This window comes from Acinonyx jubatus, chromosome B1 (assembly GCF_027475565.1).
Source record: "Acinonyx jubatus isolate Ajub_Pintada_27869175 chromosome B1, VMU_Ajub_asm_v1.0, whole genome shotgun sequence".
NCBI classification, from domain to species: domain Eukaryota; kingdom Metazoa; phylum Chordata; class Mammalia; order Carnivora; family Felidae; genus Acinonyx; species Acinonyx jubatus.
Genome location: NC_069382.1, coordinates 6346879 through 6373964, shown reverse-complemented (window position 1 = coordinate 6373964; position 27086 = coordinate 6346879). Strand labels below are relative to the sequence as shown.

The 27086-nt window shown below is 44.0% G+C and overlaps 1 protein-coding gene and 1 long non-coding RNA gene across 13 annotated transcripts in view; one reads left to right on the top strand and one right to left on the bottom strand.

The window, feature by feature from the left end:
* LOC113596536 (uncharacterized) overlaps nucleotides 1-27086 on the bottom strand; it is an 87443-nt gene that overhangs the window by 13121 nt on the left and 47236 nt on the right. Inside the window, exons 3-4 of one of the 12 annotated variants that reach the window (XR_008295786.1) lie at nucleotides 19275-19410; nucleotides 16955-18620 (exon numbers count right to left, since the gene is read on the bottom strand). The exons of 9 other annotated variants lie outside the window; for them this stretch is intronic. The gene's annotated coding sequence lies outside the window, so the exon portion shown is untranslated. Of the gene's footprint in view, nucleotides 1-16954; nucleotides 19411-27086 lie in introns of those variants that run through there. 2 more of the 12 variants (XR_008295787.1, XR_008295785.1) reach the window with 2 other exon arrangements.
* LOC113596539 (uncharacterized) lies at nucleotides 16473-17646 on the top strand. Its single transcript, XR_003417294.2, has 2 exons — nucleotides 16473-16982; nucleotides 17510-17646. It is a non-coding gene; the product is annotated as an uncharacterized LOC113596539 (long non-coding RNA).

Sequence of the window (27086 nt, the reverse complement as noted above, 5' to 3'; positions counted from 1 at the left end):
CTGCTCTCCGTGATCACTGCATTTCATCCTTAAGACAACCCTTAGAGGTAGGTTCTCACAATGACTGTGTTCTACAGATGAGGCAACAGGGCCACACAGTGGCCAAGCAGGAACTCAACTCAAGTCTGAGTCAAACCTATGCTCCTAGCTGCCATGCAAATTCACTTCATGGAGCCTAAATTCTTCCACAGAAATAGCTTCGGGTGTCTTAGGAATATGATGCAGAAAAATAAGTGGTACGTTGAGATTTGGGATGCTAGGTTCAAGTCCTGGCTCTGCCTCTGACTTATGAGTCACATCACATCGGTCCCTCACCTGCAAAATCACAGAACTGGGGTAGGTGACATCCCAAAGTCCCCCCCGCCTTGGCTCTGAGATGGGTGGTCCTAAGGCACTTGGGAGAGGTGTGCGTGTGCCCACGGGAAGGGAATCAAGTGTGAGTGGGAAGGTTAATGGGACCTTCTGCCTGATAATGAGGGAACTTGGTCGTGAACACACAGCCCTGTCCCAGATCCTCCCCAGTCTGCTCTCTGCCAAGCACTCACTCACCTCCTCTCCCTCCTGTGGGCAGCAGGGCAGCTTCCTCAGCCTCTTCTTCATTCTCCAGCACCTGTTCCTGGAGGTGCCCCTAATGGCCTGACCTCGTTCTGATCACATTGCGCTAGTGAACCAGAGAAACTGTTGAGTGGGCAACTTCCAGAGGAGCAGCTAGCCCTTGGCGGTCACCCAAGGGCTAGCGACAGGTTCTCCTATTAGCATTTGTAAATGTGGTTTCCCCAGTGGAGACTGACCAGCAAAAGTTTTAGGGAACAGAGAACTTAGCGCTGTCACTGCTTCTCAGGAAGGCCACGGGGAAGACACTTGCCTCCACCAAGAGCTGAGCAGGCGCCCTCCTTTAGGAGGCGTGAGGTGCGATGGAGGGTGCTGCCTTAGAGAGCATATTGCAAGAGGGGAAACTGAGGCTGTGAGAACTAGAAGACATGGAGCAGATGAGAAGAAGGAGGAGCAAACTTCTATGAAATTGTCAGACTTTGTTAGGACTAAGATGATAAACAAGTGGAAAAAGTAAGATCTCTGTGCAGAAGGGAAGAAATCAAAAGGAAATAGTGAAACATAGCAGAAGCAAAAAAGAAATGACACATGTTGAGGGGAGACAGATAATGAAACAAGGCATTAAACCACGACTAGACCAAAGCTTTAGCCATTGAATGAGCTGTAAAGTCAGTAAAGCTGTCCACCCAGGAAGAGTGAAGAGTTTTGCTGCCTTTGGTGTGTTCCTGTGTTTTCCAGTGTGGGGCAGGTGCTCCACAGGAGTACACTGGAAATAAGTGGACAAAAACAGTTTGGGTTGAAAACTACAAAAATCATTTGGGAATATTATTAAAAACTGCTCACTGCGGTACTTGGGTGGCTCAGTTGGTTACGCCTCCAGCTCTTGGTTTTGGCTCAGGTCTATCATCCTGTAGTTTGTGGGTTCGAGCTCTGCATCGGGCTCTGCACTGATAGGGTGGAGCCTGCTTGGAATGTTGTCTCTCCTAACCTCTCTGCCCCTTCTGCATTCATGCTTGCTCTCTCTCTGTCTCTCTCTCAAAATAAGTAAACCTAAAAAGAAAATGCTCATACACATGAAAAGATGCTCAACATCACTCATCATCAGGGAAATGCAAATCAAAACCACACTGAGATACCACCTCACACCGGTCAGAGTGGCTAAAATTAACAACTCAGGAAATAACAGATATCAGCAAGGATGTGCAGAAACGGGAACCCTCGTGCACTGTTGGTGGGAATGCAAACCGGTGCAGTCACTCTGGAAAACTGTGGGGAGGTTCCTCAAAAGATTAAAAATAGAACTACCCTATGACCCACCAACAGCACTACTAGGAATTTATCCAAAGGATACAGGAGTGCTGATTCATAGGGGTGCATGTACCCCAATGTTTATAGCAGCACTTTCAACAATAGCCAAATCATGGAAAGAGCCCAAATGTCCATCAATGAATGAATGGATAGAAAAGATGTGGTTTATATATACAATGGAATACTACTTGGTAATGACAAAGAATGAAATCTGGCCATTTGCAACAACATGGATGGAACTGGAGGATATTATGCTAAGTGAAATAAGTCAGTCAGATACATACACACACATACACATACACACACACACACACACACACACACACACACACATATGGGTCAAGTTTGAATTAACCAAGAGAAACACAAGCCAGAATACCTGGGTTATGGCTCCAGGGACACTCCCTGGGCAGGTAGCTTCTCAGCTCTGGGCCTTAGTGTCTCATCTTGAAAATGAGAGCACTGAATTGGAATTTCTGGGCAGATTCACAGGAGCAGCACAGCAATCAAGTGAGAGGAATTATAGAGAGACAGAAGTCAGTCAGGTGGGCACCCAGAGCCCTCACCAATTCTCAATTTCTCCCTCTCTCCTGGCCCCATTTCCAAGGACACAGTATGCTTGACTCAGCACCATTCATCAGGAAAACCAGTCCCTCTGCTCCTACAGTCTGCCAGTTACTTATCCAGAACCAGGGTACAAAATGAACAAAATACAATCTCAGAACACGAGAGGCCTTGGGCTCGATTAAACAGATGAACTCTGTCACAGTTCATGACTGTCAAGTGTAGTAAGCCCAAAGGGTCTCACAGGAAAGGACAGTTGTTGCTCTATGTTGTGGGGGTAGGGGCGTGGAAGGGAGAAATTGGCAAACCTTTTGCTATGGAGTTAACCCTTGATCTATGTCCTAAGAGATGAGTTGACATTTATGAGGCAGGCGCCGTGGTGAAGCTCATCCAGGAGAAAGCAAGATTCTGGGCAAAGATCTACAAGCATAGATTTATTTTTTTTTTTATTAAAAAATTTTTTTTAACATTTATTTATTTTTGAGACAGAGAGAGAGCAAGCATGAACAGGGGAGGGTCAGAGAAAGAGGGAGACGCAGGATCTGAAACAGGCTCCAGGCTCTGAGCTGTCAGCACAGAGCCCGACACGGGGCTCAAACCCACGGACCGTGAGATCATGACCTGAGCCGAAGTCGGACGCTTAACCGACTGGGCCACCCAGGCGCCCCTACAAGCATAGATTTAAATGTGAATTTGGGAAATCATAAATGAGTCCTTTGGCTGAGGTACAGGAAAAAGAAAATATTGTAGGATATATAGAATCAGATCTTGGATGGTTGAATTTGTCCATATGTAAAGAGAAGACATTGAAGGATTTTAAACAAGATGACACTGTCAAATATGCAATTTAGAAATAACTCAGTGGTAGTATGTAAGATGGATTCAGGAAGCCCAGGTAAAGGACTATTATCAACCAGAAACTTCTGTGGTTTTTTTTTTTAATTTTTATTTTTGAGAGAGATTGAGAGAGAGAGAGAAAGAGAGAGAGAAACACCACAAGTGGGGGAGGGGCAGAGAGAGAGAGGGAGACACGGAATCCGAAGCAGGCTCCAGGCTCTGAGCTGTCCGCACAGAGCTCAATGCAGGACTCAAACTCTGAACGGCGAGATTGTGACCTGAGCCGAAGCTGGACACTTAACCAACTGAGCCACCCAGGTACCCCGAAACTTCTGGTTTTAAAGTGGGAAAGTAAAGATGGTGATTCTCCCCTTCCTCTCTCAAGAACTCCCCAAAAGCAAAACAAAAGGTAAACAAGAAATAGAGATGTAAATTTTATTATCTGCAAAACTAGTAGATATGTATTACTCCAAAATAGTATAAATAATAATGAATTGTCATCAAATTCATGATGTGGCCAGATTAGAGGGAGACAAGAAAGGCTACCTGTGCATGCAGGCCCCAAAAAATGCTGCCAGAGCACAGTTCTGTAAATCATGCCTTTACCCTAAAAGACACACCAACAGTCCTTTACCTGAAACAGTGGGATCAGGTGAGTGGGCAGGTTGTGGGAGATTCTCTGAACCCAGACTGGCACCACACTTCAAAAAGGAGGAAGGAACATGTTGAATAAGGAATCACATGAGAGTCTATATTTGTAGGAAGCAGTCTGGTTATGAGGCAGCAGTAATGAGTCTGATTATAAGATGGCACATGGTATGTCATCCTGGTGGATTAGCCATTGAAAGATTGTATTCATTTCTATAATCTTGTGTCATAGGGAGGATTCCTGGTGCCCTGAAACCCACTTCTGTCTACTCCCTACAAAAGCCTCTTAAAAACAGATAGTCCAAGAATATTTCACCTGGACAAAGATGAGTCACCATCAAACAGAAACCAAACCTAACCTTTCCAAAGATATTACCCAAAAAAAATTTTTTTTAATGTTTATTTATTTTTGAGAGAGAGAGTCAGAGTGTGAGCGGCAGAGGGGCAGAGAGAGAGGGAGACACAGAATCCGAAGCAGGCTCCAGGCTCTGAGCCATCAGCACAGAGCCCGATGTGGGGCTCGAACTCACGAACCGTGAGATCATGACCTGAGCTGAAGTCGGATGCTCAACCGACTGAGCCACCCAGGCGCCCCCCAAAAAAATTTTTTAAGTGAGGAAGGAACAGGAGAAAAAAATGTTAAAATAGTAACCCCCAGCTGAAAATATCACCATGAAATGGATAAAAATTCTGACTTAGTGAGCACCATAACTTAATAAAGAAGACGAAGAAATTACTTGTTTCGAAACAGGGACAGAACACAAATCAGAGACACATTAACTCAGAAAAGGTATTTTGAGATAAGATAAGAAATCTGAGCTTATAGAACGAAGGTAGGAAGTGAAAGAAGGAAATAAAACCACAATAGAATGGAGGCACACAGAAGAGACAGCATAGTTTTGGAAAAAGAGCAGAGGACGATGGAACAGGATGGAGTACCATGGGTTAAATGTTATGGAAATACATCAGAGTTCATGTGGATGAGCAGGAAGAAATGACAGACATGGAAGAGAAAAGGGAGTTGGCATTCACATAATCAGTGCCTCTGAGAAGCAATTGGGAACACTTTAAGGATAAGATTTTAAAAAGGATTTTCAGCTGATAAGACTCCAGTCTACTAAACTGAAGTGGTATCCTAAGAAAATCTGACACAGAACAATCAATAACAAATTAATATCTCCATACAATTCCTGGATTTTTAATATAAAGAATATTCAGAATAGTAAGGTGAAACAATCAAGTTGCCAATATTATCAGGAAGGCCCAGACCTGTACAAAGGAGCCTTCAACACTACAAGATGGTGAGCAATTCCAGCAAAGTCCTCAAGAAGAGGAGATGTGAGCCCATACGGTTTTTTACTCAAACACTTGCCCTTCCATTATAAATGCAATGGGCATTTTTCAACACAAAAGGACTCAAGAAGGATAGCTACAGTGAGAAGCTCCACTTGGGAAAGTGTGCTGGAGGACTGAGTTCAGCCAAAGGCAAGAAGGATGCAGTGTAGGGTACAGGTGTTGGAGTGAACGGTGAGCTGGTGTAATGGAAGAACCATAGAAGAACACAGAGTGAGGACAGGTGTAGAACCCACTGCAAATGTTACAGAGGATGAAATGTGAAATTCTACAACTAGTGAATGATGGGAAGGAAGGCAAGGAAATGTCGGCTGATGCTCTCCCCCACCTCCCTGCTTTCATAGCTGGAAATCAGGAGACATCATGTAAACATGACGAATCAATGAACACACACCTAAGTGAAAGAAAAGTGATATTCTCAAGTAAAACTGGGTAGTAAAGGCTATAGTGAAAATTGGTAATTAGAGCATTGTGCACAATAGGGAACCAACAGAGAAGAAGGTTAATTGGTTTCTTTAAAATTACAGTGGAAAAAGAGGTCATTTACAATATTAACACAGAAAATATTTAGAAACTTAATAATGGATGTGTAAGAAGCATATGAATAAAATTTAAAATTTAGTGAGGACACAAAATAAGGTTTTTATAAATACAAAGGAATAGCATATTCAGAGATTTATAAATTCAATATAGAAATCAAAATTTCTTTCTCTTCCTTTCCTCTTTCTTTCTTTCTTTCTTTCTTTCTTTCTTTCGAGTGAGAGAGGGTGTACGTGAGCAGCGGAAAGGCAGAGAAAGAGAGAGAGAATATCAAGCAGGCTCCATGTTGTCAGCACATAGCCTGATGCAGGGCTCGATCCCAAGAACCATGACCTGAACCAAAATCAAGAGTTGGACGCTTAACCAACTGAGCCACCCAGGCTCCCCTAAGTCAAATTTTCTTAAATGTGATGTAATCTATCATCTACCTGTCTATCATCTATCATCCATCTAGTTAACTTACTATCTCATAAACCCAATAAAGAAAACCAAAAGGACTTTTATTAATTACCAAAATGGATTCACTCAGAGCAAATCCAAAATCTTTGCACATACAGCTCTGACTTGGCTGCTCTCCCCCTCCTCACCTGCTCCTGCCCCCTCCCACCCTGGGCCTTGGCACCCTCTTCTGGAATATACTTCCCCCACAGATGTGCATGGCCCCATACCCCTGACCTTGTTCCCTATTCTCCATTGCACTTAACATCTTATAAACTATTTGCATTCGTTTTCTAGAGCCGCCATCACAAAGTCCCACAGACTGGGTAACTTCAACGATAGGGATGTATTTCTCACAGTTCCGGAAGTTAGAAATCTAAAACCAAGGTGCCGTAAGATTGGTTTCTCCTGAGACCACTCTCTTTGTCTTGTAGATAGTCACCTTCTTGTGGGGTCCTCACATGGCCTTCTCTCTGTGTGCTCATATCTCTTCCTGTGGCCATATTTCCTCTCCTCATGAGGACACCACTCATAATGGGGTAGACCCACTCTATTGGCCTCATTTTAACTTAATCACCTTTTAAAGGCCCCATCTCCAAATACAGTCACATTCTGAGGTCCTGAGGGTTAGGATTTCAACATAAGCATTCTGGGGGATGCCATTCATCCCATAACACTATTTGATGATTTCCTCATCCATGCTTGTCTTCCTGTCTCCCTCTCTCCCACACACTGGGATGTAAGCTCTGTGATGGCAGGCACTTTTGTCCTTTTTGTTCTCTGCTGTATCCCCAGTGCTTAATACTGTGTTTGGAATATAGAGGAAACTAGAAACTGAATAAACATTTGTTGAAGAAATACATTTTTCCTTTTTTCTTAACTCATCCACAGAACTGCCGTGTAGTTAGATTTAAAGTTGTTACTGCTTTTTTTATTTGCATTTTTATATGCTGTCTTTGGTTTATTTCCCTTATAATAAAAAAAAATATTCTCTCAACGTTATTTTCAAAAGCCTCAGACCCCAAAATTTGGGGCTCAGAGTCATGCCATGCTGATCGCCAAACCAAGCCTCAAGATCACTCTCAGATCTTTTCCACTGTGTCTTGAAACCTGAGCCTTTCTTTACACCTGCCGGTTCATCTCTGGAAATGGTGGGTCTGGCCCCATCAGCAGTGCAGTGGCCAGGTCCCTGCATGCTGGAGAAACCAGACACTGACTTCCTGGATTGCCTGCCTCTTTCCAGAATTCTCCAGGGCTGTTGGAGCTGGAAAGATGCCATTACTTGGCATACCTGTAAGTCTAGCTTTGGCTAGGCCTGCTACTATCTCCGGTTGCCAGATATCCAAGTCTGATACCAGAGACTCTCTTTACCCACACACCTGCTGCTGGAGCCCACACAGTTATCAGAACAAAAGAAGCCTTCTTGATAGAGTGTGGAGGCAGGATATTTCTTCTGACAGTCTCCCTGAGAACTCCAGAGCCACAAGTGACCACCATCGGCTTCCTTCAGCGACATCATGAAGCTGGGAGAAAGTGAAGCAGACATGTCAGGAGCGGGACTATAAGCAATGTCATACCCAAGCTGGAGCGCCTGATGCTCCCCAGACACACCTGGAGGCCCGAGCCAGCAATGACTCATCTTCCCCTTCAAGGGTGCCCCTGATGTTTGCACATCTTTAAGACCTCGTTGGTGTGGGCAGGCCGAGGGTGTGGGGGTGGACAGTGCATTCCCCAGCTGCCTCAGCATGCCTCCAGGCTTCCTCTGGGCCTTCTTGGGCCAGGAGGGAGAGGTTGGGCCTGTGTGGGGAGAGGGGAGAGTGGCTCCCTCCAGAGCCCCCAATCCACACTGAACTCAGTGAGCACTTCTTGGAGAAGGCCAAGCTTCCCCAGAACAGAGTCATGCTAAAAACAAACAAACGAAACAACGTTGGCTGCTATAGTGACGCCAGAGTGGAGAGAGGATGAGGATGGGGAGAAGGGAGACTCTCTTGGCCTCTTACAGATGAGGGAGAGTCTACTCTCTGAAGCTGGGGGGCCCCTCCTGGAAAACGAGTCTTCCCGCCAGGTAGACTCTGAGCCTTCTGGAGCCAGAGAGTGCGCCCCAGAGCATATAATATATTTTACAGAGAGAGGGAGAGAGGGAAGCAATGTGAACAAAACCAAGCAGCTTTAAACATTAATTTGTCAGAAACAAATCTCCCCAGTCTCTGGTTTGCCCAGTCTTGGTAACTTTGGTGCGCTACCGATTAGTTTTATCATTAGCGTCATCATCTTACCTGGGTTTTATAACCATTTTCGTTAGTTTTTCAGAATTTTAAGTTTTTTTCCTGTTTTTTAAATCCCCCTTTGCCCTTTTATTGCTTTCATTTCCCTGTGCTAACTTTAATCAGAGCAATTTTTTAATTTATGTTTTTAATGTTTATTTTTGAGAGAAAGAGAGAGCAGGGGAGGGGCAGAGAGAGAGGGGGACAGAGGATCCGAAACAGACTCTGTGGTGACAGGAGAAAGCTCAACATAGGGCTCGAACCCACAAACTGTGAGATCATGACCTGAGCCAGAGTCAGATGCTTAACCAACTGACAGAGCAATTTTTTTTTAAAGATACAAACCAAACATCCAATAAAAGAAAATGCAGCAGATAAATCATCACTGGTCACAAAAGAGCATAAATAGTAAGATGGCACTTTTACTTAAGTATAATAAATATATACAAAACAGGTTCCAACAGAATATTCATGAAATAATAGTCCTCCTGGAAGGATTGGGTTACAGGTGGTTCTCAGGTTTCTCCTTCAATGTATATTTTCAGATTTCTTTCCTATGTTAAGCATGAATTGCTTTTGTGATAAGAAAAGAAATGGAAGAAATAAAACAAACAAGAAAAATGAAAAGAAGGATCTGAGATCGATTCGCGTTATGTTTAATATTTTAAGCCCAGTTGGGGCCGCTATGCCTACTCAGGCAGTATTTGCATAGCTTTTTGAATTTCGAAAATTACTAACAAAATAAATTTTCACATCATCCATTCCTAGGACTTTTTCTATGAAAACTGTATATGTAATTTATCAATTTCTAGAACATGTGTTTTTAAGATTTTTATTTTTTAAAGTAATCTCTCAATGTGGGACTCGAACTCACAACCCTGAAACCAGGAGTTGAACGATCCCCTCTATAAAAATGCTTTCTAAATCTCGTGCTGCTGGACATGAAGGCTGTTTCCAGACAGGAGAAGCAGGAAAACTGGGTTGTAGAAAAAGTGGATGTGGAAGGCCACACACTCCCCACTGGTATTTTGAGTGGGGCTCCCCTCACGCAAGCTTGCTCTGCCCCACCTGCTGTGTGCTGCACCCCACAATTGTGGGCACCCTCCAGCTCCTGCAAGGGGAAACAATATACCACCTGACACAGCCAGTCCTGAGACTGAATGACATCAGTCATCTAAAGTTGTCAGTCCATTGCCTAGAACGCAAGTTTAAACAATAGCTATTGTGAGTTAGGGGAGAAAAGTGCCCTCTAGGGACTATTTATTTTGACCTAAATGTTATTCCAAGCTACTCTTTATTTCCAGCACTTTGCTTTAGGACACATTAGCAACTTTTAATTTTTTTATTGTTTTTACAATGATATAACTTAATTCTGGGGGAACAGGGTGGGGGGGGAAGGGGGAGTGGAAGAGAGTTTAAAATGATTCAAGCTTTTTTAAAAAGTATAAAAGTTAGGAGAGTATGAAAAAGAGAGTGTAAGTGGACTGAAATCCCAATTAGATGTTTAACACCTTTCCAGACACAGAACATATTTATACACACATTTTCCGGGTGGTACCACAGAATATATGCTGATCAAGACCTGCTTTATTCATTCAATAACCAATCCAGGACAATTCTCCATGTAGATATGTAAATGTATGCATATACATTTAGATACATTACCATTTCTATGGCTGCAAGAAATTGCATCCTAAGACTATATCATGATTTATTTAATAACTCTCCTGACACATATTTACATTAGTTCCAACTTTCTATTGTTATGCGCAATAACATGATGAATATTTGGACATACTTTTTGTGAACTGTCCAGTATACTCCTTTGGATGAATTTCTAGAATTAGTATTGCTAAGTCAAATGGTATGCATATTATAAATATGTGTATAGTCAAAGGCTCCATAGGAAAATTTGCATGAATTCACAGTCCCACTGGGAGAGCATTAATGTTTGTCTTTCTCCATGTACCCGCCGCCATTAGGTCTTGTCAAGCTTTTCCAACTTACCCAGTCTAAATCTACAGAGGCTGAAAATTTTTTATAAATCAAATATTTCAATTTCTGTGTCTGCGGGTATAGCCTCTTGCCATACACACAAAACGTCCCAATCACAGTAGCAAATCAAGTCCCAAACCAAATTACACCACCACATCTAACGACAACCATAAAATCCATAAAATACCTACAACATGCATAAAATACATTTGCATAACTTGGATGGATAAAAGGATATAACTATCCTGCAGATAATAAAGAACACTTACGCGTCAGGGGCACAATTTCCTCGATGTTAAAGAGACATTATATTATAAACTACCTATTCCCTACATGAATATATAAATTTAATTCAATCCAATCAAAATCCAAATGAGTTTTCTGAAAACGGCTTGAGTGTCATTTCTTTTAGTTCATTGGGAACTAGATAGAACTATGACCCTAGCTAGGAGCATAATAAAAAGGAGGGTGATGAGGCTTGTCCTGATATATTTTAAAAGAATAGCTACCATACAGAAGTTAAACAGTGAGGAAGAGTGAAGAAAGAGGTGCTTTAGTGAAAACAAAAGGAATAGAATTTCAGCCACGTAGGTGAGAATTCAGCATTTGAAAGCAAAGGGGGAAATTCAGACATGTTAATCACTAGTTTAAGGAAACCGAGTAAACATCTGACCGGAAAAACAAAACGTGATTCCCAATGCATTTCTTCTATCAAAATAGACTCCAATTATCACAGAGGTTCAAATGTAAAGAAAAAAATCAATTAAAATACCTTTGTGATCTTGATATAGGGTAGATTGTTCTAAGAATGTCACAAATATCAGGAACCATAGAAAAAGACAGAGAAGGTGGACAACATAAAGTTTCAAACACTTCTTTAAAGCACATTTAAGCAGATTTTGAGCTGTTCTACCTGAAGCAAGCAGTGTCTGTGAGCACAGATATGAAGAAGGAAATAGACCAATATACAGAATAGGGGTGCCTGGGTAGTTCAGTTGGTTAAGCATCCAACTATTGGTTTCAGCTCAGGTCATGATCTCATGGTTTTGTGGGTTTGAGCCCCACGTCAGACTTCATGCTGACAGTGTGGAGCATGCTTGGGATTCTCTGTCTTCCTCTCTCTGTGCCTCCTTCCAAATGATATGCAGAACAGACCTAAGAACTCAGAAAGATGATTGCTGTGAGACTTTTTTTTTTTTTTTGAGAGTGAGAGAGAGAATGTGAATCTTACTCAGCTCCAGACTCCATGCTCACCTTGGGGCTGGGTCCCATGACCCTGGGATCATGACCTGAGCCTACATCTAGAGTGAGACACTCAATGGACTGAGACCTTCAGGCGCCCCGTGAGACTATCTTTATAGGGACACAGAACCCTACGCATCAAGAGAACAATAATGTATAATCATAATGAATTATTTAATTGTGCAAGAAAAAGTTGAATTAACATACAGTGGTGTCTATTTAAGAAGAAATTGAAATGAAACTGTAACCCATCCAGTTTTCCACACAAAAATGTTATGACTAAGTCTTTGAAATTCAATTCTCAGGGATAGACTTCCATCTATCCAAAAATCTTTAACATCCCAAATGATTTATTTCCTAATGTTTCTGGGAAGTCAAACGAATACAAATAGTGAATGAACCAAGAGCAGAGACCATACATCCTTTTATTTTGTTGTATCATTCTTAGTGTTACACAGAATTCTGGCATTTGAATAAAGATGCGTCATTGGAGGTATGTGAATTATGTTGAACTTCCTAAGCCCCAAGTCAGTATCTAGGGCCCACGCTAGGCTTCTGCCCACTGCTTATGATCCTGTCACACAGTAGAGTGACAAGGGCAGGTGTCATTTATACAATGTGGAACAGCAGCACTGGCCTGGCCGACTGCATAGCCTGTGGCCAGAACACCACCCTAATACATCTGTAGGGAGCCCTGCCTTTAGGGATTAGATCTAAGTACAACTCACAGAAGGATGGTGTGTGCAAGAACATCGCAGCTGGGGCACAAAGACCTCAAAAGTCTCCTAAAATGATGACAGAGCCTCCAGGGCTACCATCAGGATGCCACAGCTGTGCTAAGAACCTCACCACCATTATCTCTTGTAATCCTCAAATGATCCTGTGAAGGAGCTACCTTATCATAGACACACTATTGTCTGTATCCTTCTTTTGAGAATTTGGAAACCAAGAAACAGAAAGGTTGAGGGGCTTGCCCAGGGTCTCAAAGCTAGTACGCGACAGCACCGATTCTGATCATGTGGCTCACACTCCCTCTCCCCATAATGGGACCTGGCAGGTCAGCTCCCTTCTCTGAGCCTCAGCAGGGGTTATGGGACAACCCCTGGGGTCTTCTCCAATCCCCATGAGTAGATTCACACTCTGATCTGGCTTCCCACAGAAGTCTGGGGATGGGGCGCAGATCTAGTGTGGAGCCTGAACAGTCAGGAAGCCAGAAGTGTCAAGGAGAACGTCCCCTGCCACCTACACCGAGTTTATTATGATGCAAATAAGACTGCTCCTCTTTTATTTTGCCCAATAAAAATGTTTAGGAAAGATAAAGACAGTATGAATTCACCCAGGGACAAACCACTCACCTCGCTATAGCATCTTGGCTTGAAGACAGAAAGAGGCTACTTCACAAAGTAGATTGGGAAAAAATAGAAAAATTGCCTGCTTTCCACCTTGCAGGAAGTGTGCAGGCTGTCCAGGCTCTGACTTAGTCTCTCCCAGAATTGCTAATCTGCAGAGAACTCTCAGAATTAGGGTGTTGCCCTTGGTTTACCTAAATGAGACGTTACTAGGGTAGGGGAGGAACAGAGCAGAAATGGAGTTCTGGCAAGATGTTAATATACAGTTTCCCCCTGGGCAGGAATAGGTCACCAGGCAGCAGGTGACAACCACTGAGGACTTCTATACAGCCTGCCAAAAGTTCTCAGCCCCCACAGTGTCCTTGAATATTAAATTCTGAACCCCAAAGTCCATACAATACATTCGGGCACTGATCAAATATCATTCAAATGTCAATCTTTTCTGACAAGTTTCATTGCCTAGATAACCTTTCTCGAATTTAGGGTGCTAAAGACTGTCAATTTTGATTTTTTTTTTACATTTATTTATTTTTTGAGAGACAGGGCACAAGTGGAGGAGGGGCAGAGAGAGAAGGAGACACAGAATCTGAAGCAGGTTTTAGGCTCCGAGCTGTCAGCACATAGCCCTACGCAGGGCTCGAACTCACAGACTATGATATCATGACCTGAGCTGAAGTCAGACACTTAACCAACTGAGCCACTCAGGTGCCCCCAGATGGTCAATTTTGGAATGACTTACACATTCGTATCATCAGCTCCAGCCACCCCGCTGAACTCCAGTCTCGAGCACACCTTTTCTGATTACAGTCCTGAGAATCTCACTCCTGGTGCCTGAAAGTAAACTCCTGGCCCTGCGTCTCCCCAGCTCACCCCTCCCCTGGAGGCCACATCTCAGGCTATGAAGCCACCACTCCCACAGCTGGGCATGACCAAAAAATATTTTTCTAATGCCTCTCATCCCACGTTCTCCATCGGCAGGTGCCACTGCCTCTACCTGCAAAATAAACCCTGAATTGGACGTTTACCTGCCACTGCCATCACTTCTCACCTGGGCTGCCGTAATTACCGTCACTGCTCTCCGGGCTGACACTGGGGGCCACCGTTGCCCATCTCCCACACAGCAGGCACAGTGAGATCACATCACTTCCCTCCTCAAAACTTTAAAATGGTTTCCCATCCCTCTTCACATCTCAAGTAATTACCACAAGCTGTAGGGACTGTGAGACTGGCTCATAGCTACCTCTGGCCTCACCTCCCGCCTCTCTACTTCAGTTGCTCTGTTCCAGCCACACCGGCCACCAGGGTTTCCTCGAGGATACTCTTGTGGTCTACATTGTGTTCTCCTCAAATTCATATGTTGAAGTCCTAACTCCCAACACTTCATAATGTGACTACTTACAGTCTTTGAAGAGGGAATTAAGTTAAAATGAGGCCATCAGGATGGGTGCTAATCCAATATGGCTGGTGTCCTTCTAAGAGGAGATTAGGACACTGACACATCCAGAAGGAAAAGCATGTGCAGACTTGGGGGCAAGACGGTCGCCTACAAACCAAGGAGAGAGGCCTGGAGCAGATCCTTCCCTCAATGCTCCCAGAAGGAAACAGCCCTGTCAATACTGCAACCCAGACCTCCATCAGAACTTCAAGAAAATAAATTTCTGTTGTTTAAGCCCCCCAGTCTCTGGGACTTTGTTATGCAGCTCTGCTAGCTAATACAGATGCCGTCACCCAGGGGCCTCACCGCTCAATTCAGAGCACTGGCCTTGGCTTTGGACAAGAGCAAATTCTTCAGGAAGAGTCTATAGTCCAACAGCATGTGCAACGTGAAAGGGGTGCTGCTTAAGGGTGCCGCCTTTCCTGGAGTCGTGAAACATGCCCACACCACTACCACAGACTCTCCCAAAAATTCTCCCGGGGAAGTGCTGTCCTGCCTCCGTCCTCCTTACCCCCAAATGCTTTTCACAAGTTCTATAGTGACAGACAAACATTATTTAAGTCTTTAATCCAGAAATACCCGAGTTAGTCTACAAAGTACAATGGTTCTTGCAAGACAAACTTCCCAACTAGGTAGTAGAGTCTGTCCCTTATAGATGGGGAGGCTGGGACAGATCCCAGAACCACCAGGAGACACGATGAACAGGAATCAGTCATGGCTTGAACTGGGAGGTGAGAGAGAGAAAGCATCGATGGTGACTCATACCCAGGTGTGTGGTCACGTCCTCCATGAAGCCTGGGGCTTGGGGAAAGAGCTGGCAAGAGATCTGGGAAGTAAGGTGCTGGCTCCGTTTGGGGCATCCTACGTTAGAGCGGCCTGCGGACAAGGTGTAAATTACCAGTCATGTTGGAAGGAAGGACTGGGACCCTCCAGATGGGACCGGGTTTTGCTGGAGTTCCTGGACCACCCTGGGTGCCGAAATTTACACACCTTGTGCTGCAGGATGAAAGTCTCCCGTCCTTGACCACGTGTGCACAGTAGCGTCCCCCTAGACTTCCCTTCTCCCGCCTGCCAGCCAGCAGCCAAGTATTCATTTAGGGAGGAATTCTCCATATATTGACTTAAGTTCATTGGACCTTGGGGCGCCTGGGTGGCTCAGTCGTTTCAGGGTCTGATCTTGATTTCGGCTCAAGTCAAGATCTCACGGTTCGTGGGTTCGAGCCCCACATCGGGCTCTGTGCAGACAGCACCATGGAGCCTGCTTGGGATTCATTCTCTCCCCCTCCTTCTCTCTCTGCCCCTCCCCCGCTTACACACTCTCTCCCTCTCTTGCTCTCAAAATACACAAACTTTAAAAAAAAAATTCATGGGACCTTAAGCGCCATGTGCATGCACACCCAGGATCCTCTATCACATCATTCTGCTTGTTTCCTTCAGGACACTTGGCCGGCATCTGAAATGGTCCTGTTTATGTGTCTCCTTGTTCAGTCCTGTTTCCACAGCCTCCAACTTCTGTGAGGGCAGAGACGGTCCCAGCTGGGACCATCTACCTGCTCAAGGGACCACATCCCTGTTGAAATTCCACATTCATATTACATGGCTCTACCCTGCAATTCTGTTGAAATATGTCCCCCGGGCATCGTGGGCCAGCCCCACAAGCTTTTCAAGATAAAAGCAAGTCTAAAAACTTGAGGATTAAAGCCATTTAGCAATTCTCCATTCATTCCACTGAAGTTTGGACTCAAATGTTTAAAATTGTGAGCACAGACTAAGCCTTGTGTGTGAGGAGCCCCGATCTTCCAGAGCAGACAAGTGGATGGCACCATTCTGGGCTCAGAGCCCAGCTTTTCCTTCATTGCGTGCGCTTGAACAGATCACTGCATCTCTGTGCTTCTGTTTCCCTCCTCGTAAAAGGGAATCATATAGCACCTAGTTACTATTAGTAGTAACGAGTTACCACCATAGGGGGGTGGTGTTAGCACGGGTCTGGCACAGGGCAGGCAGAATGCTTGCGTTGAGTGTTTGTTACTGTCACTACTATGACATCATCATGGCTGCTGCCACCTGCTGTATTGCCTCGGACCCGGAGCTCCTCGAAGAACGTGTAAAGCCCACAAAGTCCCACGGCCGTTTTAACCAGAATTTGACTACTCATCCTTCTGTGGTTTTCTCTGCTGTCTCTGCCTTTAAGAGCTAAGTGGGAATAGCCCATTCCTGGGAAAGTCTCTACGGCCTCCGTCACCCACTGGAGAGAGTCCCAGGAGACGGCTGCCCTCAGCTACTTGTCCGGCACAGGGCTTTCCTCGGCCACGATTTCGGCCACCTCCACAAACCTTATGCTGCTGTTCCCTGGAGCAGAATGTGTGCCAGTCACAGCTTCCCCCTGAGCTCCAGCCCTTCCAAAGTGGGGGAACCAGGGGCAAATGAATAGTTGGTTTACATCCATGTTTTTAAAAGGTAGGTTTTATTATTATTCAGGAATGATGAGGTCAACTGATCAGGAGATGAGTGCCATCGTAAATAGAGTTTTATTACTATTCCCAAAAGGAAGAGGGCATCCCTTGTGCCATGAGGGGAGCAGGGCCAGTCAGTGGGCAGAGGTGCAGGGGACTGTGGGCACAGGTTTTTGTGGTGGTTCCCACGGGAAGGAGTGGGTGAGGTGGGCGACACAGGTTTAGGACTGGGTGGTCTGAATAACCGTGGGCTTCAGGACCCTCCTTGTCTGGCCCATAACCTGGGGTTAATACAGCAGGTGCACAGTGGCCCCGAGTGTGAGAGTCTGATGGTGGAGGTGGCTGGGCTGTGGGCTCTGGTCTGGTGGGCTCATACACGAAAGCGTTTGGAGTAGGGACAGACCCTCCAGGGTCAGCCAGGCCCCAGGTGTCCAAGCAGCAGACCCTCCTCTGTGTGAGGGCAGGAGACCACCCGCCTCACTTCAGCGGCTCACCAGCACGTGACAAACACAGCTTTCTCACCCTTCCCAGACTCCATGCTCGTGCTGCACAAGCGGGGACTCCTGCTTGCCGCCTGGGCGATGCCTCTGACTCTCTCTGCCTCTCACCTCTGGAGGTGAGCCACAAGGTCTGAGCCCAGTAAATGATTAAGCCCTTCTTTGTTCCCAGCGTTGACTCTTAGTCACTGTTTCAAGGAAATTTATGGAGTCCCTGAACTAGGCCAAGCACAAGACAGATCACATGTGCCTCCCTCCCTGTCTTGAGCCAGGGAACAGGGTTCGCTCTTCCTGGGGGGCTAATGCCCACTGTTGCACCAAAGGTCGTAGGGAACTATTATTGAAAAATAAACCGGGGCGCCTGGGTGGCTCAGTCGGTTAAGCGTCCAACTTCAGCTCGGGTCATGATCTCATGGTCTATGAGTTCGGGCCCCTCATCGGGCTCTGTGCTGACAGCTCAGAGCCTGGAGCCTGCTTCTGATTCTGTGTCTCCGTCTCTCTCTGCCCCTCTCCTGCTCATGCTCTGTCTCTGTCTCAAAAATAAATAAAAACATTTAAAAAAATTAAAAAAAGAAAGAAAAAGAAACCACAATAGAAGGCTGTGTGAGCTGACAGTTCAGAACTACTGGTAGTAAAATATAGGAACACACTGATCAGATTACGAAACGTAGGGTCTTTGCCTTGCTAGGGACTTGTCCTGACCTCACCGCCAGCTCATGAGCAGAATCCAGCCGGGTGGGTAGTGAATTGCAGAGAGTCGAAGGGGAAGCTCGGGGCTCCGTAGAGACATCCCATATCTTATGGCGATGTGGGTGACAGAGGTGAACGCATTTGTCAACTCATCCTACTGGACGTTCAGGATCTGTGCTTTTCATGTCCTGCAAATCATGCTTCAATCAAAACCTGGCAAATACAACGTGTAGCCTTTGTAAAAATGTCCGTTATGTCTAGAAGTTAAAAATGGATAAATAAAGAGGCCGGGAAGAGGTGGAGGAGGGGCGTCAAGGATCACTTCTACTGGACTTCTCGCCAAATTCTCCGCGAAGTTTCCTGCTATCTTTGCTCCGCCTGGCAGGACGTGCCTGTGCAGCCAGAACTCGTCAAGGTCCTTGGCACGTTCGCTTCAGACACCTCAGCCCGTCCGCCTGGGGCAGGAACACAGACCGGTGGTGGAGCCGTGCGTGTAGACGGCCCCGTGCAGCTCCCAGACCTCAAGCGCACGCTGCCAACGGGAGCGGAGGGGAAAGTGGCGTCTTGTGTCCTGACTTACCTGCCCAGAGTCATAGCTGAAGGTGATGACCTGTGGGCTGCCCCAGGGGCAGCCCAGCTGCAGTGGGCGGGCAGAGGTCAACGTCAAAGCCAAGGAGCCCCAGCCCCAGTCTCACGACACCAACTTTCACCTAAGCCGGATACTCCTGAATCAGCACAGGTGTGCTCTAGGCACCTGCTCCTGCCCGAGCCCCCCCCCCCCCGTGCCTTCTCCGGATATCCCCTGCTGGGATATTTCTGTAGATGAGCCCCCAGCAGTAAGCAAACAGAGAAAGCCCTCCCCCAAACGGGACAGGGTAAGAGCATTCCAGGACAGTAACACCACGAGTGCCTCCCCATTTCAAACAGCCCCTCCCTGTGTCATCTCATTTCCTTCCCTACACAAACGGAGAGGGAAATAGAGCCACGGGCACTGCTTCCCAGAAGACCGTAGGGTAACAGGGGAGGACTGGGGTCTCCCTGAAGCCCAGCGGCCAGCAGCTGTGGGGTTTCATTTGTTCCCTGCACACCCACCTCCTCCACGCACTCACCTCCCACCTCCCACTGGCACGTGGATCACAGGAGGTGACCCAGGTGGCTGTCCTGACTTGCCTGTACGCACTCGGTGCTACAGGATCACGATGCACATCACGGTCCGTCCCCAAGACCAGACAGGTCGAGGGCAAGCTATAGAAAGAGGAGGGAGAGAGGGAGGGAAGGGAGAGAAGCAAGAGCAATGAAAAGCTAACATCACTGTACTTTATACCCCACAATGTAAAATAATAAGAAAACCACTCGGCTTCGGCTCAGGTCACCATCCCACGCTGCCAGCACGGAGCCTGCTTGGGATTCTCTCTCTCCCTCTCTCTCTCTCTGCTCCTCCCTAACTCACACGCGCTCCTGTTCTCTCTCTCGCTCTCAAAATAAATAAATACACATTTTTTAAAAATAATAAGTCCCCAGGATTGTTCAAGGGACCTTCAGCGTGACCTGGAATACCAATGGGTAATCAGGAAGGTGTGTCCCCATAAGGGAATACGACTCTTGTAAGTGAGGTAGCTGCTCACATAAGCACACTCAAGGCTCCGGTATTATCTGTATTTGACAAATGAAAACAATTTTTATTGTTTTTGTATTACGACCTTCAAGGAGGTTTGGACCAAATCTCACCTGACGAAAATATGGAGCAAATTCAATGATTCCCAAGAATCCTTGGGTGGAAGAGGGGAGGATACGAGTGTGGGGTTTTCATGTTTATCAGAAGGGACATGAGTTTTTCTGGCTGCAGAACAATGAGAGAGGAAGGCCATCCCCCTGGTGATGGAGTGGCAGTGCGTCTCCCGCCACTAGGGTGCGACAGCACACCCCTCAAGCTGGGATCATTTACTCCTGGGAATGATGCTTTCTGGACACCAACCCAGGGATGCCAGATGGTTTACCACTGTGCCCACTAAAGAGAAAGTGATTTTGGAGAAAACAGAAGAATCCAAAACGCGAGGGAAACTTACATTGGAGAAAGGATGTTACCACATACACAAGGTGACATCCACCCCATCCTACCTGCCAACAGAACCCGGGGTCTGCCCTCCACCTCCCTCCTGGCAACCACATCCTTCAGAGCAACACTTCCCAGTCGCCCCCTGGTGAAAACACTTTCTTTTGAAGTGTGTGTGCCAACTCTTGATGTCCTTTGAAAACGTACAAATGATCAATCCTATTTCTATTATTAGATCCAACAGACATAAAAGAACATTTCAATTAATGTAAGTTCTTGCAATACATGTATTGTAATAACTTATTGCATGTATTGTTATTATTGCAATAAATATAATTTCAAAAATCAGAACAGAAATAACAAGAAAGAGAATGTCTCCACACACACATTGTTCGCTAGAAGTGAGTTTACAGGCCCTGAACATAGACAATCATTGTTCTGTTTGTAACATTCTGTACTTCCTCACCTGGGATTAAACAAAAATTATTAGTGACACAGTGATAACCCACAGGAAAGGCCTATAAATGTCTGGACACATCTGGAGTTAAAGTTTGCTCTTTTTTGGTTAATATTTACATTAATATGAGAATAGTTCTACTGTCAGTGAATACTCGAATCTAACTATTCTTAGGCTTTGTCTCAAAACACTGTTAAAAAAATGTCTCACGGGATTATTGACAGGAATGAAAGCAGGGGGTGTCAAAAATTAGCAAGCCGTCAGCAACCTCAGAATCTTCTTTCTTAACCTTTGTGCAAAATGAAGACAGTTATTCTGTATTTTTAGATGGCTTTAACCCTTCTGCATTTCCAACAATTAAAGGTTTGATTTGAATTATCTTTCCATGAAATAAATTGATTCTGGACCTGTATTTTCAATGCCCATATCTTATTTGAAGGAATTTAAAATTAGAATGCTCTACCTACACCATAGGCTGTTCAGTGATAACTCTTAGCCGTTGTGCAGTTAATTTATGAAAAACGTCATAACACTTGTTCTGTTCTTCCAGGCGTTTTACTTTAATTTTTGCCCTTTATTTTCATGCCGTCATGGTCTGAAAGTATTAAGATCATTAAAAAAACACTGCCTTTACGGTGCAGAAGCTTGTTATTTTGATGTAGTCCCAACAGTTTATTTTTGATTTTTTTCCCTCCTGCTTCAGGAGACATATCTAGAAAAATGTTGCTAACACCAATATCAGAGACATTACTGCCTGTGCTCTCTTCTAGGGTTTTTATGGTTTCAGGTCTTTAATCCATTTTTGAGTTTATGTTTGTGTAGAGTGAGAGAAAGTGGTCCAGTTACATTCTTTTGCATGTGGCTGGCCAGTTTTCCCAACGCCATTTCTTGAAGAGACTGTCTTTTTATGTTGGGCACTCTTTCCTGCTTTGTCAAAGATTAAGGAAACAATCAGCACAACTAAAAGACAACCTGCTGAATGGGAGAAGAGATTTGCAAATGACATATCCAATAAAGGGTTAGTATCCAAAATATATAAAGAACTTGTACAACTCAACACCGAAAAAACAATCCAATTAAAAAATGGGCAGAACAGAAGGTAGGGGGAGGATCCAAGATGGCTGAACAGCATGGAAGCTTTTTGTGTGTCTCACGCCCGTGAAATACAGCCAGACCAACACTAAACCATCCTACATATCTAGAAAACCGATTGGAGGATTAACACAACAATCTGCACGACCTGAACCACAGAATTCAGCAGGTATGCGGTGCAGACAGGTGAATTTGGGGAGCAAGAAGCCGCAAAAGGTAGAGAACCGCTTTTGAGGGCGGAGAGAGGACAGAGACTGGGGAGGCGGGAGAATACGGGTAAAGCACCCCTTCCCGAAAGCAGCTAGAGAGAAAGTGGAAAATTGGAAACAGCCACAGGGACTAAACTAAAAAGGGAGAAAGGAGAAAGGAGAGGGTTTAAATTCCATTAAGACTGTAAACAAGGGGAGCGCAAAGGCTGCAGCTCCACAGCTCCATACCTGGCAGTGCTCTGGTGGGAAGGGCGAATCCCCAGGAACAGAGTGGGTCTGCGAGGTTCTCGGGCCACACGGGGAAAAGCGGTTCCACTGCTGGAAGGGCATTTGGGAGAGACTGTTGAAGCCACCTGGTCCCAGCAGACCGCGGAAGGCGGCCACATTCGCCGGTGCTGGGTCAAGGTCATTAAGGGTGAAGCCAGGTGCCAGATGTGTGTTGGGATTTTCCATAATCCCTGAGACGCTGCTGCTACACTGTCTCGCGAACTTTTTCTGGGACGGGCTGGCACCTGGCCGCAGTCTCGGGGCACCAACAGCAGCAGGGTCCAGCGGGTGTTCCTGGGGGCAGCCGACATTCGGCCATTGCTCATTCGGCCATTGCTCGGTGAGAGCCTCTGGCAGAGGGGCGGAACGGGGCAAAGCCGCAGTCCTTCGGAAGTAAGGGGCCGGGGAAAACATCCGCATCTGAGACAAAACTCGGGAGAGAGGTACTGCCTGGGGCCTGGTCACGGAGAGTGGAAAAGCGGGGAGTGGACGAGAGCTGAAGACGGAGGACCAGTGCTGATCCGGGAGAACACACTGGGTAGCTGCATGGAGGCAGGGTCACCACTCCCGCGCATGCGCATGCCTACCTACAAGCGCCGCAACAATCCACCCCAGCAGGCTAGCAGCGCCACCTAGTGGAGAGCGGAGACGTTACACTGAGCCCCACCCCATTGGGCCAACTTCGCTCTTCAAGAACACAAGTCTCACCGCCGGCTTGATTTATGGACTATAAAGAGATACATAGACTGACTTCTAGGGGAAATGAAGCAATGTCAGTCCTAATTCAATCTATTAGCAGTCCTACTTCATCTATTCAATTTTCTTTCTTTTTTTCTTTTTCCTTTTTCTCTTTTACAATTCTTTTCTTTTTCTTGAATACAGAAAGAGAAATGATTCATTTTTATTTTCAATTTTTATTAAAAATATCTTTCTTTAATTTTTATTACTATATTTTTACTTTTCTGTAAATGTTTTCAAATTCTACTTTACTTCCATCATTTTATTTTAGTCTACTTCAGTGTATTCACCTTTTCAAATTTTCAAACAATTTCTTTTTTTCTTTTTCTTTTTTCTTTTTCATTTCTATTCTTTTTCTTGAATACAGAAAGAAAAACTTCATTTTTATTTCAATTTCTTTTAAAAATTTTATTTAATTTTTATTACTATATTTTTTATGTAAATGTTTTCAAATTCTATTTTGCTTCCATCATTTTATTTTAGTCTACTACAGTGTATTCACTTCCTCAAATTTTCAAACGATTTCTTTGTTTTTCTTTTTTATCTTTTTTATCTTTATTTCTTTTCTTTTTTAAATACAGAAAAAGAAAAATTCATATTTATTTTTAATTCTTCTTAAAATATTTTTCCTTAATTTTTTTCTACTACATTCTTTACTTTGTGTATATTTTTTCAAATTCTATTTTACCCCCATTATCTTATTTTAGTCTACCTCAGTGTATTCATTTTTTAAAATTCTCAAAGAAATTCCTTTGTTTTCCTTCCCCCCCCTTTCTTTTTCTCTAATCTGTCAAACCACTTTCAACACCCAGACCAAAACACACCTAGGATCTAGCATCATCTATTCGATTTGTGTGTGTGTATGTGTGTATTTAATTTTTAATTTTAATATTTTTCTATTTTAATTTTTTTAATTTCAATTTTTCTACCTGATTAATTCCTATTCTCCCTTCAAAATGACAAAACAAAGGAATTCACCCCAAAAGAAAGAGCACGAAGAAATGAAAGCCAGGGATTTAACCAACACAGATACAAGTAATACATCTGAACCAGGATTTAGAATCATTGATAATAAGAATACTAGCTGGAGTTGAAAATAGATTAGAATCCCTTTCTGCAGAGATAAAAGAAGTAAAAACTAGCCAGAATGAAACCAAAAATGCTATAACTGAGCTGCAATCATGGATGGATGCAGTGGTGGCAAGGATGGATGAGGCAGAATAGAGAATCAGCGATATAGAGGACAAACTTATAGAGAATAACAAAGCAGAAAAAATGAGGGAGATTAAGGCAAAAGAGCACAATTTAAGAACTAGGGAAATCAGTGACTCATTAAAAAGGAAGAACATCAGAATCATAGGGGTCCCAGAAGAGGAAGAGAGAGAAATAGGGGTAGAAGGGCTATGTGAGCAAATCATAGCAGAAAACTTTCCTAACCTGGGGAAAGACACACACATCAAAATCCAGGAAGCACAAAGGATCCCCATTAGATTCAACAAAAACCGACCATCAACAAGGCATATCATAGTCAAATTCACAAAATACTCAGGCAAGGAAAGAATCATGAAACCAGCAAGGGAAAAAAGTCACTAACATACAAGGGAAGACAGATCAGGTTTGCATCAGACCATCCACAGAAACCCGGCAGGCCACAAAGGAGTGGTGGGATATATTCATATATATGAATCAGAGTGCTGAATCAGAGAAATCTGCAGCCAAGAATTCTTTATCCAGCAAGGCTGTCATTCAAAATAGAAGAAGAGATAAAAAGTTTCCCAGACAAACAAAAATTAAAGGAGTTTGTGACCACTACACCAGCCCTGCAAGAAATTTTAAGGGGGACTTTCTGAGGGGAGAAAAGATGGAAATATATATATATATGTGTGTGTGTGTGTGTGTGTATATACCAAAAGCAACAAAAGATTAGAAAGTACCAGAGAACACCACCAGATACTCCAACTCTACAAGCATCATAATGGCAATAAATTCATATCTTTCAGTATTCACTCTAAACATCAATGGATGCAATGCTCCAATCAAAACACATAGGGTAACAGAATGGATAAGAAAACAAGATCCATCTATATGCTGGTTACAAGAGACCCACTTTAGACCTAAAGACACCTTCAGATTGAAAGCAAGGGGATGGAGAACCATCTATCATGCTAATGGTCAGCAAAAGAAACCTGGAGTAGTCATACTTATATCAGACAATCTGGACTTTAAAATAAAGACTGTATCAAGAGATGCAGAAGGGCATGATATCATAATCAAGGAGTCTATCTACCAAGCAGACCTAACAATTATAAACATTTATGTGCCAAATGTGGGAGAACCCAAATATATAAATCAATTAATCACAAACATAAAGGAACTCATCAATAGTAATACCATAATAGTAGGAGACTTCAACACCCCACTCACAGCAATGGATAGATCATCTAATCCAAAAATCAATAAGAAAACAATGGCTTTGAATGACACACTGGACCAGATGGACTTAACAGATATATTCAGAACATTTCATCCTAAAGCAGCTGAATATACATTCTGCTCCAGTGCACATGGAACATTTTCCAGAATAGACCATATACTGGGACACAAATCAGCCCTAAGTAAGTACAAAAAGATCAAGATCATACCGTGCATATTTCAGACCACATCGCTATGAAACTCAAAATCAACCACAAGACAAAATTTGGAAAGGTAACAAATACTGGGAGACTGAAGAACATCCTACTGAAGAATGAAAGGGCTAACCAAGCAGTTAAAGAGGAAATTAAAAAGTATATGGAAGTCCATGAACATGATAACACCACAACGCTAAGCCTCTGGGATGCAGCAAAGGCGGTCATAAGAGGAAAGTATATAGCAATCCAGGCCTTCCTAAAGAAGGAAGAGAGATCTCAGATACACAACCTAAGCTTACGCCTTAAGGAGCTGGAAAAAGAACAGCAAATAAAACCCAAAACCAGCAGAAGACAGGAGATAATAAAGATTAGAGCAGAAATTAATGCTATCAAAACCAAACCAAACCAAACCAAACCAAACCAAAACAAAACAAAACAGTAGAACACATCAAGGAAGCCAGAAGCTGGTTCTTTGAAAGAATTGATAAAATTGATAAACCACTAGCCAGTTTGATCAAGAAGAAAAAGGAAAGGACCCAAATACATAAAATCAAGAATGAAGGAGGAGTGGGGCGCCTGGGTGGCTCAGTCGGTTAAGCGTCCGACTTTGGCTCAGGTCATGATCTCACGGTCCGTGGGGTCGAGCCCCGCATCGGGCTCTGTGCTGACAGCTCAGAGCTTGGAGCCTGTTTCAGATTCTGTGTCTCCTTCTCTCTGTGACCCTCCCCCGTTCATGCTCTGTCTCTCTCTGTCTCAAAAATAAATAAACACTAAAAAAAAATTTTTTTTAAAAAAAGAATGAAAGAGGAGAGATCACAACCAACACAACAGAAATAAAAACAATAATAAGAGAATATTATGAGCAATTATATGCCAATAAAATGGACAATCTGGAAGAAATGGACAAATTCCTAGAAACATATGCACTACCAAAACTGAAACAGGAAGAAATAGAAAATTTGAACAGACCCATAACCAGTAAGGAAATCAAATTAGTAGTGAAAAATCTGCCAAAAAACAAGAGTCCAGGGCCAGATGGCTTTCCAGGGGAATTCTACCAAACATTTAAGGAAGAGTTAACACCTATTCTCTTGAAACTGTTCCAAAAAATAGAAATGGAAGGAAAACTTCCAAACTCTTTCTATGAAGCCAGCATGATCTTGATTCCAAAGCCAGACAGAGACCCCACTAAAAAGGAGAACTATAGACCAATTTCCCTGATGAACATGGATGCAAAACTCCTCAACAAGATATTAGCCAACTGGATACAACAATACATTAAAAAAATTATTCACCACGACCAAGTGGGATTTGTACATGGCACACAGAACTGATTCAATATCAGGAAAACAATCATGTGATACATCATATCAATAAAAGAAAGGACAAGAACCACATGACCCTCTGAATAGATGCAGAGAAAGCATTTGACAAAATACAGCATCCTTTCTTGATAAAAACCCTCAAGAAAGTAG